At 32.6% G+C, this 12,027-nt stretch overlaps 1 long non-coding RNA gene across 1 annotated transcript in view; it reads right to left on the bottom strand.

Annotated features, from left to right (window-relative positions):
* Nucleotides 1–8,069: 8,069 nt before the first annotated feature.
* The window catches only part of LOC137630948 (uncharacterized), a 173,584-nt gene continuing 169,626 nt past the window's right edge, over nt 8,070–12,027 (bottom strand). The window contains exon 3 of the long non-coding RNA XR_011041800.1: nt 8,070–8,183. This is a non-coding gene — a long non-coding RNA (uncharacterized lncRNA). The remainder of the gene's footprint in view (nt 8,184–12,027) is intronic.

The raw sequence follows: 12,027 nt of genomic DNA, 5'->3' as shown, positions 1-12,027 counted from the left end.
GATTTTACATATGCTACACTTACTTCTATATACAGCATGTTCGCACGAAAAGCGACGTGTAAAACAAGAATGAATACAGTCTCGGTGAAGGGCATGATCTATTTCAACGAAAGGCAGAACAAACGTAACACGGGTTGAAATCCCGGAGGCCAAACACGAGTGACGTAACTCGGAGACACGACCTGACAGTCCGTGTGACCATTTCCCGTAGACTGACACTAATTTGAATGTCAACGTTGCAGTAAATAGATTCTGCAACTGACGGGGTGTTACTATACTGCATCCGTGTGTTTCTTCCTTTTTTTATCTCTTTCCAAGTAATTTATATGTTCGTTAAGTTTTCACTTGGCGGTCTACGTGTCAGCTGTACTACGACTGACTGCCAGGAGTTGAAGTGTTTTAACTTATGAAATATTGAAGTTTCTATTATTTTGCTTTAAGGATATAATGAAAAGATAATCACCTTTTCACGGATCGAATTGAGAGAGAGAGAGAGAGAGAGAGAGAGAGAGAGAGAGAGAGAGAGAGAGAAAAATCATTAAAGTTTTTTTACGGCTTGAATTAAGACACGAGAGAGAGAGAGAGAGAGAGAGAGAGAGAGAGAGAGAGAGAGAGAGAGAGAGAGAGAGCTCAGAATGAAATTTTACTGGGCGAGTCAAAGGTAATTTTTTCTTTTGTTGGCTTTTGACGACTGTTTTTCTGGACGCACGAATGTGTAATTCACATGAGTTGTACCGAGTGAAATTGAAGCTGAGTTTCTGATATTTTGTTTTTCCCCAGACCCTTACGAGTCTCCTTTCTTCAAGAGGAAATGCTATCGTTTCCTTCGTGGTCAAACCACACCCATTTTAATTCCATTTCCTTTTGTTTATCTTGAGGCTATGGGCCATTTGCAAATTTTTATAGTTTATATGGGAAATATTTATTAAGATATTGATTTTAATGTTATTACTGTTTTTAAAATGTTTTATTTTTCCATATTTCCTTTCCTCACAGGCCTATTTTCCTTGCTGAAGCCCCTGAGCTTCCATTTCCTTCTGTTTATCTTGAGGCTATGGGCCATTTGCAAATTTTTATAGTTTATATAGGGGATATTTATCAAGATATGGATATTAATGTTATTACTGTTTTTAAAATATTTTATTTTTTCCATGTTTCCTTCCCTCACTGGGCTATTTTCCTTGTTAAAGCCCCTGAGCTTCCATTTCCTTCTGTTTATTTTGAGGGCATGAGCCTTTGCAAAATATATTTATAGTTTATATAGGAAATATTTATCAAGATATTGATTTTGATGTTATTACTGGTTTTAAATGTTTTATTTTTTCCCAGTTTCCTTTCTTCAATGGGTTATTTATCCCGTTGGAGTCCCTGGCCTTATGGCATCCTGCTTTCCCAAGTAGGGTTGTAGCTTGGCAAGTAGTAGTAATAATAATAATAATAATAATAATAATAATAATAATAATAATAATAATATTAGAGTCTATCCAAATACCCAAATGTATTAAAAAATAATTCACCGAAGAAGGAAAATGTGAAAAGAGATTAATATAAATTTATTTGTATCTTATACTATTAAATTTCTTATTCCTGATCTTGATGTTAATCTCTGGCACCGTCGTTCAGTTAGTTCGTTATGCATGTTTCATCAGAATTTCCTAATTCACCCCATCCTTTGCCTTCAGATCTTCCCAAACTGTACCATGAGTACAGTTGTTAATTTTGTCCTGGTTCTTTTTTAAATCATTTCTACCATTCTAACCAACTTCTCTGGTACTTTCCTCTTCCCCAAGCACCAAAACATTATTTCTCTTGGTATTCTACCATAAGCCTTCTCTGGACCAATTAAAGCACAGAAGAGATTCTGGCTTTCCTCTGGCCCCTTCCTGTAACTACCTTAATATAGATATGGCCTCTACAATCCCTCTCCCACTAATGGATTCATACTGCTGTCTCCAAATCTTTACAATCTCTGTCAATCTCTCATCTAGTACCCTCTCTAACACTCTAAAACCAAGCTCAGTTAGTTTAAATCCCCTGTAGTCACCACATTCCATGATGTCTGCTTTCTGGTTAAATATAGATACCATTAAACTCTCTTCCCAGGCTTTGGGCATTATTTCCTCTAACCATATTACTCTTAATAAACCCAGCATTCCCTCTTTCCCCTCTGTAGCTAGTATCTTGATCATTTCAATTTGAAATTCTGATGGCCCGGATGCTTAACCATTTTTCATTTAACTCAACGCTAGCTTAACTTCTGTATCTCCATCAATGGCCTCTCCATACTTTGTGCTTCTCCCAGCTCCTCTCTCTCATTTTCAGTATTCAATAGTTGTTCAAAATAATCTCTCCATCTCTTTTTAATATCTTCATCCTTATGCAATATATTTCCATCTCTCTTCCTGATGACTACCAGTTGCCCTAAATTATGTCTTTGCCTTTTTCCTCTAGTTTGAAATCTTATAGATATCTTTTTCTCATTTCCTTGTTCTTGGTCTTTTATTTAATTACTCTCCTAGAATCTTTTTCCTCTTTTCACTACTGTTTCTCTGTTTTCTGAGCATGCCTTTCCTTTCTAATCATTAATTGCCTTTTATTTTCTTTTAACTGACTCTTGTACCTCTCTGTTTCACCACCAACACAAACACAGACACACACACACACCCACACACACACACACATATATATACATATATATTATCATTATTATTATTATTATCATTATTTGATAAGCTACAACCCTAGTTGGAAAAGCAGGATGCTATAAGCCCAGAGGCTCCAACAGGAAAAATAGCCCAGTGAGGAAAGGAAAAAAGTAAAATAGAATATTTAAGAAGAGTAACAACATTAAAATAAATATCTCCTATGTAAACTATAAAAGCTTTAACAAAACAAGCGGAAGGAAAATAAGATAGAATAGTGTGCTCGAGTGTACCCTCAAGCAAGAGAACTCTAACCCAAGACATTGGAAGACCATGGTACAGAGGCTATGGCACTATCCAAGACTTGAGAACAATGGTTCGATTTTGGAGTGTCCTTCTCCTAGAAGAGCTGCTTACCATAGCTAAAGTCTCTTCTACCCTTACCAAGAGGAAAGTGGCCACTGAACAATTAGTGCAGTAACCCCTCGAGTAAAGAAGATTTATTTGGTAATCTGTGTTGTCAGGACAAAGGAGAATATGTAAAGAATAGGCCAGACTATTCAGTATGGATGTGTGTAGGCAAAAGGAAAATGAACCGTAACCAGAGAGACAGATTCAATGAAGTACCATCTGACCAGTCAAAAGACCCCATAAGTCACTAGCGGTAGTATCTCAAAGGGTGGCTGGTGCCCTGGCCAACCTACTACCCTATATATGTGTATATATATATATATATATATATATATATACATGCCTGTATATATATATATATATATATATATATATATGTCTATACAAAAAGCATATAATACGTATGTATATATATACATGTACATTGCAAGATATATATATATATATATATATATATATATATATATATATATATATATATATATATATATACATAAGCACGGTAAACAAGTTACATGACTTGAATTTTAATGGATAATTACGAGAAACTTTGTCCTCCAGTGTTTTCCCTATTCGGGGCGTCATTATGTTTCAAGAACGTAATTACTTTCGCATCATACATTACGGAGACGGAGTTAAGAACATCTTAAATAACCCGAATGCGTGTATTCCCCTTATTTCCCCAAGTAGAACGATAATTACGAAAGAATACGCCCTGTAATTACCCCAAGTGTATGACAGTGAGAGTTGTCTTAAAGAGGATGGAGGCATAGGGACCTCTTGTCTTCCATTCGTTTTTACAAGAACTGTCGGGTAATTCTTAACCTGAAGTTCAAATGATTTTTTTAAAGGAAATATGAACATGTTTAAATATGTAATAAAATATAAATCATAGTTTATAGACATTATGATTTTCATGCGATACCGAGGGAAATTGATATTTTCCTTGCTGAAGCATGAAAATTAAGCTGAAGTTTAAACTATTTTCTAATGAAAATATGAAAATATCTACAAATTTATATAATACAATATAAATAATAGTTTATAGACATTATGATTTTCATGCTTTTAGAAAAAGAAATTATTTTCCTTGCTGAAGCGTGAACATTCTTTAAATTGTTTTAAATGTGTAATAAAATATAAAACATAGTTTATAAACATTATGATTTTCACGCAATAGCGAGGGAAATTAATATTTTCCTTGCTGAACCATGGAAGTTCTTGAAATTGTATAATGATAATTCAAAGAATTAAGTAATATCACAGGGCAAAGTGGATATTGAACAATTATCATTAAGCAATTATAAAATAACATGTTATCAGACCTTCACTTCTAATACAGGCGTTTGTTAAGGAGGAATTTGGCTGATAGACACGGTCTTGAAAAATATATTTTACGTCTTGCGATTTCAAGGCATAAATAACAAAATGGATAATCTCGAGATAAGACTTAACATTGTAAGATTTAAAGGCATGAATAAGAAAATGGATAATCTCGAGATAAGACTTTACATCAAAAGATTTAAAGGCATGAATAACAAAATGGATAATCTCGAGATAAGTCTTTTACATCGTAAGATTAGAATGCATAAATAACAAAACGGATAATCCCAAATGAATTTGAATGATTTGAAGTTGTCTGGCATCCTGACATCGAAGGTCATTGACGCCGATTTCGTTTATTATAAATAATGATTAAAAGAATATTAAATTAAAACCAGAAAAGCAAATATGTTATAAAAGTTAAAATAGTATTGAGAAGACCTGCTTCTGATGTAAATTTAAAAATGCCACGAGCATTGTACGACACATCATGTCCAAGGATCTTGGCAAGGATGAACCTGTCATCCTCACCCCGAGTCTCAAACAGATATCTACTTCTTTCTGTGCTATAAGTGGGGCATTCAGTCAACAAATGCCTCACTGTCAAGGGTATCAAACAGTCGTCGCAAAATGATTGGTGTTGGCCAGCCAGCAGAAACTCGTGAGTCATCTGAATGTACCAATGCGGAGACGACAAAAAGTAGTCTCCCATTTTCGGGGTATCTCATTATACCTCCAAGGGGATATAACAATCGCAATTTGTCTCATCTTATTTTCGGTTAAAGTATCCCAATGCTTTTGCCAATTGTTAAAAATAGAATTCTTAATTGCTGGTAAAATATCATTACAGAAAATGGGATACCTTCTTGGTAGCAACTCAGCTGCAGCACTCTTTACCAGTGTATCTGCCTCTTTATTTCCAGACACACCTACGTGTGCCGGAACCCAGCAAAATTTAAATGTTATACCTTTTAGGCCAATAATTAAAAGCCACTCTAAAATCTTTAAAACTAAAGGTTACTAGAATTAAAACCTAAAGCTTGAAGGACACTTCTTGCATCACTATAAATGGTAAAATTGCCCTTCCCTTTAAACGCTATTTTCTCAATAGTAGTTAGTATGTCATGTAATTCAGCAATAAATAAGGAAGATATTGAAGGAAGTATACCTCTACAGTTAAACGAACTACTATATACTCCAAATCCAACGCCAACATCGGATTTGCAGCCATCAGTATATATAAAAGTTGATTCCCTATGTTCTTCAACATGTTCCATAAAAAGAGACCTATCTTCTAATTCAGTCATGTTTTTCTTAACACCAATAAAATATTTACAAAAAGATATCTCTGGTAATTTCCACGGAGGGGTTGATGATATCTTAAATGGGAGCACCTTACCTCTAATTATTTCCAGACTGTTTAATAATTGTTTTATCCGAAAGTCGTAAAGTTGAGGAGATTTTGAGTGCCTTACAAGGCTTGCAGTCTGAAAGTCTAAATAGTTAGTGAGTCTTTGTAACCTAAACCAATACCGAATAATGGAAGACATTCGGTAATGGTCTGGAGGTAACTCTCTAGCATCAACAAAGAGACTTGGGATAGGTGAGGTTATACACGGTCCTGTGGACAATCTAATACCAGCATGATGTATTGAATCAAATATCTTTAACCGGCTTGGGGTTGCTGAGGAGTATATTTCACACCCATAATTAATTTTGGAAAAAATTAAGGCCTTGTATAATTTAAAAATAGTTTTACGTCTGCCCCCCCATGATGTATGGGGCAATACTTTTAAAAGATTCAGAGCCTCAAGACATTTAGCTTTCAACGCCTTTAAGTGAGGAACCCATTTAAGCCTAGAATCGAAAATCAATCCTAAAAATTTAGCTTCACCTACACTTGGGGTCCGTTGACCTTTTTTGTATATATCCGGATCTGGATGTACTCCCCTCGGATAATCTCGAGATAAGATTACAATGCATAAATAAGAAAATGGATAATCCCGAGATAAGGCTTTACATCGTAAGATTACAATGCATGAATAACAAAATGGATAATCCCGAGATAAGGCTTTACATCGTAAGATTACAATGCATGAATAACAAAATGGATAATCCCGAGATAAGGCTTTACATCGTAAGATTACAATGCATGAATAACAAAATGGATAATCCCGAGATAAGGCTTTACATCGTAAGATTACAATGCATGAATAACAAAATGGATAATCCCGAGATAAGGCTTTACATCGTAAGATTACAATGCATGAATAACAAAATGGATAATCCCGAGATAAGACCTTACATCGTAAGATTACAATGCATGAATAACAAAATGAATAATCCCGAGATAAGGCTTTACATCGTAAGATTACAGTGCATGAATAACAAAATGGATAATCCCGAGATAAGGCTTTACATCGTAAGATTACAATGCATGAATAACAAAATGAATAATCCCGAGATAAGGCTTTACATCGTAAGATTACAATGCATGAATAACAAAATGAATAATCCCGAGATAAGGCTTTACATCGTAAGATTACAATGCATGAATAACAAAATTGATAATCCCGAGATACCCGAGATAAGACTATCTTATCATAATATTCTATCAGTGATCCCAGAGTGACCAATATGCGATGGGAAGCCTGAATAGGTTTTTCTATTAGCAGTGCGGTTGAGAGAGAGAGAGAGAGAGAGAGAGAGAGAGAGAGAGAGAGAGAGAGAGAGAGAGAGAGAGAGAGAGAGATAAAAAGCAAAAGCATTACAGTGTATGAGCGTGTATGAAACACGAGCAGTACAGTATATATCACTTATAACAATATTGGATGATATCTAACCCTCTTCTGTAAGCCGCAAGATGACTAAAATATCAACATGGGAAACTCAAAGCCATTATATATGACCTTTTCTATAAACAAACTGGATGACAATTTGTAATCTGCAAGATGACTAAAATATTAAAATGGGAAACTCAATGCCATTATATATAACCTTTTCTATAAACAAACTGGATGACAATTTGTAATCTGCAAGATGACTCAAATATCAAAATGGGAAATTCAATGCCATTATAAATAAACTTTTCTATAAATAAAATGGATTAAAACTATACGCTTTCAGTTTCCAATACAACTAATAATTATTTCGAACCTTATCCCTTGATCTAAAGAAAACAATGGAATATGTCATTGACAAATTTTCCGAGAATAGATTAAGTTCTTTCATAAAAGATATTTCTTGATGATTGGATGGATATTTTTGTTGATTTCTCCTACAGAACATTGTACGGTTAAGATTCAACAACTACAAGATTCAACAATATTTACAAAGTGTGTAATTTCATCATCAGTAACCGCGAGGTTCAACAATATTTATAAAGTGTGTAATTTCGTCATCACTAACCACGAGATTCACAATATTTATAAAATGTGTAATGTCATCATAAGTAACCAAAAAAAAATTAACATTTTATGCCCTATTAAAAAATTCTTAGTTCATAAAACCCAACACTCTATAAACAAATCTTCCGGGACAATGTAGAATTAAAAAAGTCTTCAAAATCAATACTCAATACACAATTGAGACATGAAATCTCTCAGGGATGGAGTTGAAAACACAAAAGAAGATATTTAAGGGGGGGGGGGGCAATGTAAAAAATATAAAAAAATCTTCTTTTATTAAACAGACCTATTTCTGTAGATGGACGGTGGATGGCACCACTCTGACGACTTATTTTCATGAAGATATTCACAGGAGGGAGATGTAACACGGTCGAACTCCTCGGCCAATTTTGAGATAAAACTGTAAAAACAAAAACAAAAAAACTTGTATGATTCAAGGTTTAGACTACTAATTCAGAATCAAGGTTTAAACTACTAATTCAGAACATTACTTATGTTTAGTGTACGCAACCCGTCAAAAATGATACACACAAAGATTATGGTTTCCGAGTGTACATCTCGGTGTAACCCGCTCTCACACGGGTGTGACTACTCCCTCTCTCCCGAAGGACAAGGTGAGAACGAGTTTTCATACGACTGGCAATGTAGCTAAACGTGCCGGGAATATATATATATATATATATATATATATATATATATATATATATATATATATATATATATATATATATACATATATAATATATATATACATATACAGTATATATACATATATATAATATATATTCATATAAAGTATATACACACACACACACACACACACATATATATATATATATATATATATATAATACATACACACACACACACACACACACATATATATATATATATATATATATATATATATATATATATATATATATAAATCAAGAAGAAATAACATAGCCTTACGTACAAGAAAGGGTTGATTGAAATAATGATGATTATTTTATTCACACAATTAAACAATGTAAATTTTCATAATGCAATAAACTTTGCGAATAATCTGGCATTGATATATTCAAGAACACGGGCATAAACACCCATTCTTTACTATATATATATATATATATATATATATATATATATATATATATGTATGTATGTATGTATGTATGTATGTATATATATAATATAATATAATCATCATCAGCCTTAACTATTCCACTGCCAAATAAATGCCTCGGATATGTCCTTCCATTTGCGTCTGTTTATGGTCTTTCCGTGCGAATTCCCACACGCAAATTTATATATATATATATATATATATATATATATATATATATATATATATATATATATATATATATATATATATATATATATATATATATATATAATATATATTATATATATATATGTATATATATATATATATATATATATATATATATATATATATAAACATTAGCATGAAATATATAACGTTATAATAATAAGCATTAATGAAATAATATTTTACCTTATTACTTTCATATTAACTAATTACAATCCAACCAGATATTGTCATTTCTTTGCACTTAGCTGCTTTGATTTCACATTATATTTCTCTATATTTTAATATTATCACATATCTTCATAAACATAACAACCCACTTACTCAAGTCTGTGTATGAACGAGTGTCCATCTATACAAGACTATTAATACCAAGAAGTATTATACACCAAGTTGCAGCAGTCTTCCACCAGCCAGCCTTTCCCTTTGTCATCCTTTGAAAGTGTTCTTTGTTGACACTGTCTCGCTGACCGAAGCTCACAGAAAATAACAAGAGCTTTTGAGGTGCATATACGTAAACAGGAGCTTAAGTAAAATGGTTGGCTATTTTAAGGACAATATGTGTATTATATTCTTTTTTTCTATTTTATTATTTAGGATAGTGTTCATCAAAATACTACGTTTTTTACAAGAATAACTTTATACTGTATGTTAAGCCTTATATTGAACATTTCATAAGTGATTACATATTGAAATTAGATAAGAAAAAATTATTATTATAAATCGAATATTTTTCCAATCATGTATCCACCATCATCTAGTTACAGATATTTTCTTTACCTACGCATACAGAATCTACACTTTCTCCTATTTCCCGGCACATCTGATAATCTTAAATATCCTCATCATCATCCATTACTTGTCCAGTTCAAAACAATGGGCCCAGGAATGTTCTAACAAGTCAAAAGTGGCAAAAATTTTAAGGTAAAAGTGGCAAAAATTGTAAGTTAGACGTGTGTATCTTTATCCGAAGACGTTATTACAATCATCTCAATTTCAAGAAATTAGGGCATATTATAGTGGCAAATGTTGTAAGTTCAATATGGGTATCCTTATCCGTAGACATTATTACAGCATTAAGGAACATTAAATGGCAAAAAATTGTAAGTTAAATATGGGTATCCGTATCCGTAGACATTGTTACAGTATCAAGGAACATTAAGAGGCAAAAGTTTTAATTTAAATATTGGTATCCTTATCCGTAGATATTATTATAGTATTAAGGCACATTAAGTGGCAAACAAATTTTAAGTTAAACGTGGGTATCATTATCCGTAGATATTATTACAGTATTAAGGCATATTAAATGGAAAAACAATTCTAAGTTAAACGTGGGTATCATTAACCGTAGATATTATTACATTATTGAGAAACATTGTGACAAAATTTGTAAGTTAAGCGTGGGTAGCATTATCCGTAGACTTTATTGGTTGTCACAACAAGAAATTAAGGTACATTAAAAGTGGCGTACATTTAAAGTTAAATAAGGCTATTATTATCCGTAGACATTATTGCAGTAATCTCCAATTCCAGAAATTAAGGAATATTAAAAGCATAAACACACCCATTCATATCTAAATACATACATATGAGCATAATCAAATTTCTCTTCCTCAGCTCTATAAAGAAATTATCAAAATTTCTTGGGGGTTAAATGATCATCACCATCTCCTCCTATGCCTGACGCAAAGGGCCTCGGTTACATTTCTCCAGTCATCTCTATCTTCAGCTTTTAATTCTATACTTCTCCATTCATCATCTACTTCGCTCTTCATATTCCTCAGCCATGTAGGTCTGGGTTTTTTGTTTATTTATTTGGGGGTTATATACAAGAAAGAATTGTTATTTTTACAATCAACCTAACGCTTCTACAGATGGACTCTTTAATCTTAAAGGATGAAACGAAATTTAAATTCCGTATATGGGATAAGCCACAATGATTTCACAGCTACTATTCTTTCTTACTTTAGATATCGTCTTTTAAACAATTTCCTTATCATTCATTATCAGATAAGACTGGTCCTCCTTGAATCTTCTCCGGAGTTTCTTCTCCATCACGAGGCTCAATACTACACAATACTCTAGAAGTTTCATTCTAGCTGTGACCAAGTTGTGAAATGATCTTCCTAATCGGGTAGTTGAATCAGTAGAACTTCAAAAGTTCAAACTTGCAGCAAATGTGTTTTATATTGAACAGGGTGATATAAGTTCTTTTATAGTTTATATATGAAATGTCTGTTCTAACATTGTTAATGTTCTTTAAATATCTATTTCTATTGTTCATTACTTCTTATAACATTTATTTGTTTCCTTATTTCCTTTCCTCGCTGGGCTATTTTGCCCTGTTGGAGCCCCTGGGCTAATAGCATCTTGCTTTTCCAACTAGGGTTGTAGCTTAGCTAATAATAATAATAACAACAACAACAACAATAATAATAATAATAATAATAATAAATGTAGAACTCGTTATTAAAAAATCTTCAAGTAAATCAGCACTTACTTTAAGCCAGCTAACTTACCATGCGTTATCAAATGTATAATTTAATCAATCGTTTGTATCACGCATCATCGGACATAACTATTGGTAAAATCAATATCGTAACGTGTCATTAGATAATGAAATTCTTGGAATATAAAAAAGCTTCTTCCGTTGAATGAATAAGCGAATTCATTATGTCAGACAAGTTAAAAAAAAAAATGAATAATGTCCTCCACTATTACAATATTATACCTCATTAAACTCACTTCATCTGGTGCTCCCTTGTCAATGAAAAAAAATGCAGCAAAAATTCTCGTTGCGAGAATGAATTTCATTAAAATTTCAATTGGAAGCTTTACAAAGGTTCATTTACTTTCCCCGTGTGTTTTCATGGTGGGGAAATATTTTTGAAAAAGTTGAAGTGGATTTAGAAAAATGCTACCAGTT

This window comes from Palaemon carinicauda, chromosome 39 (assembly GCF_036898095.1).
Source record: "Palaemon carinicauda isolate YSFRI2023 chromosome 39, ASM3689809v2, whole genome shotgun sequence".
In the NCBI taxonomy this organism is placed as follows: Eukaryota; Metazoa; Arthropoda; class Malacostraca; order Decapoda; family Palaemonidae; genus Palaemon; species Palaemon carinicauda.
The sequence above is the reverse complement of the archived record's forward strand: the minus strand, read 5'-3'. Positions and strand labels throughout refer to the sequence as shown.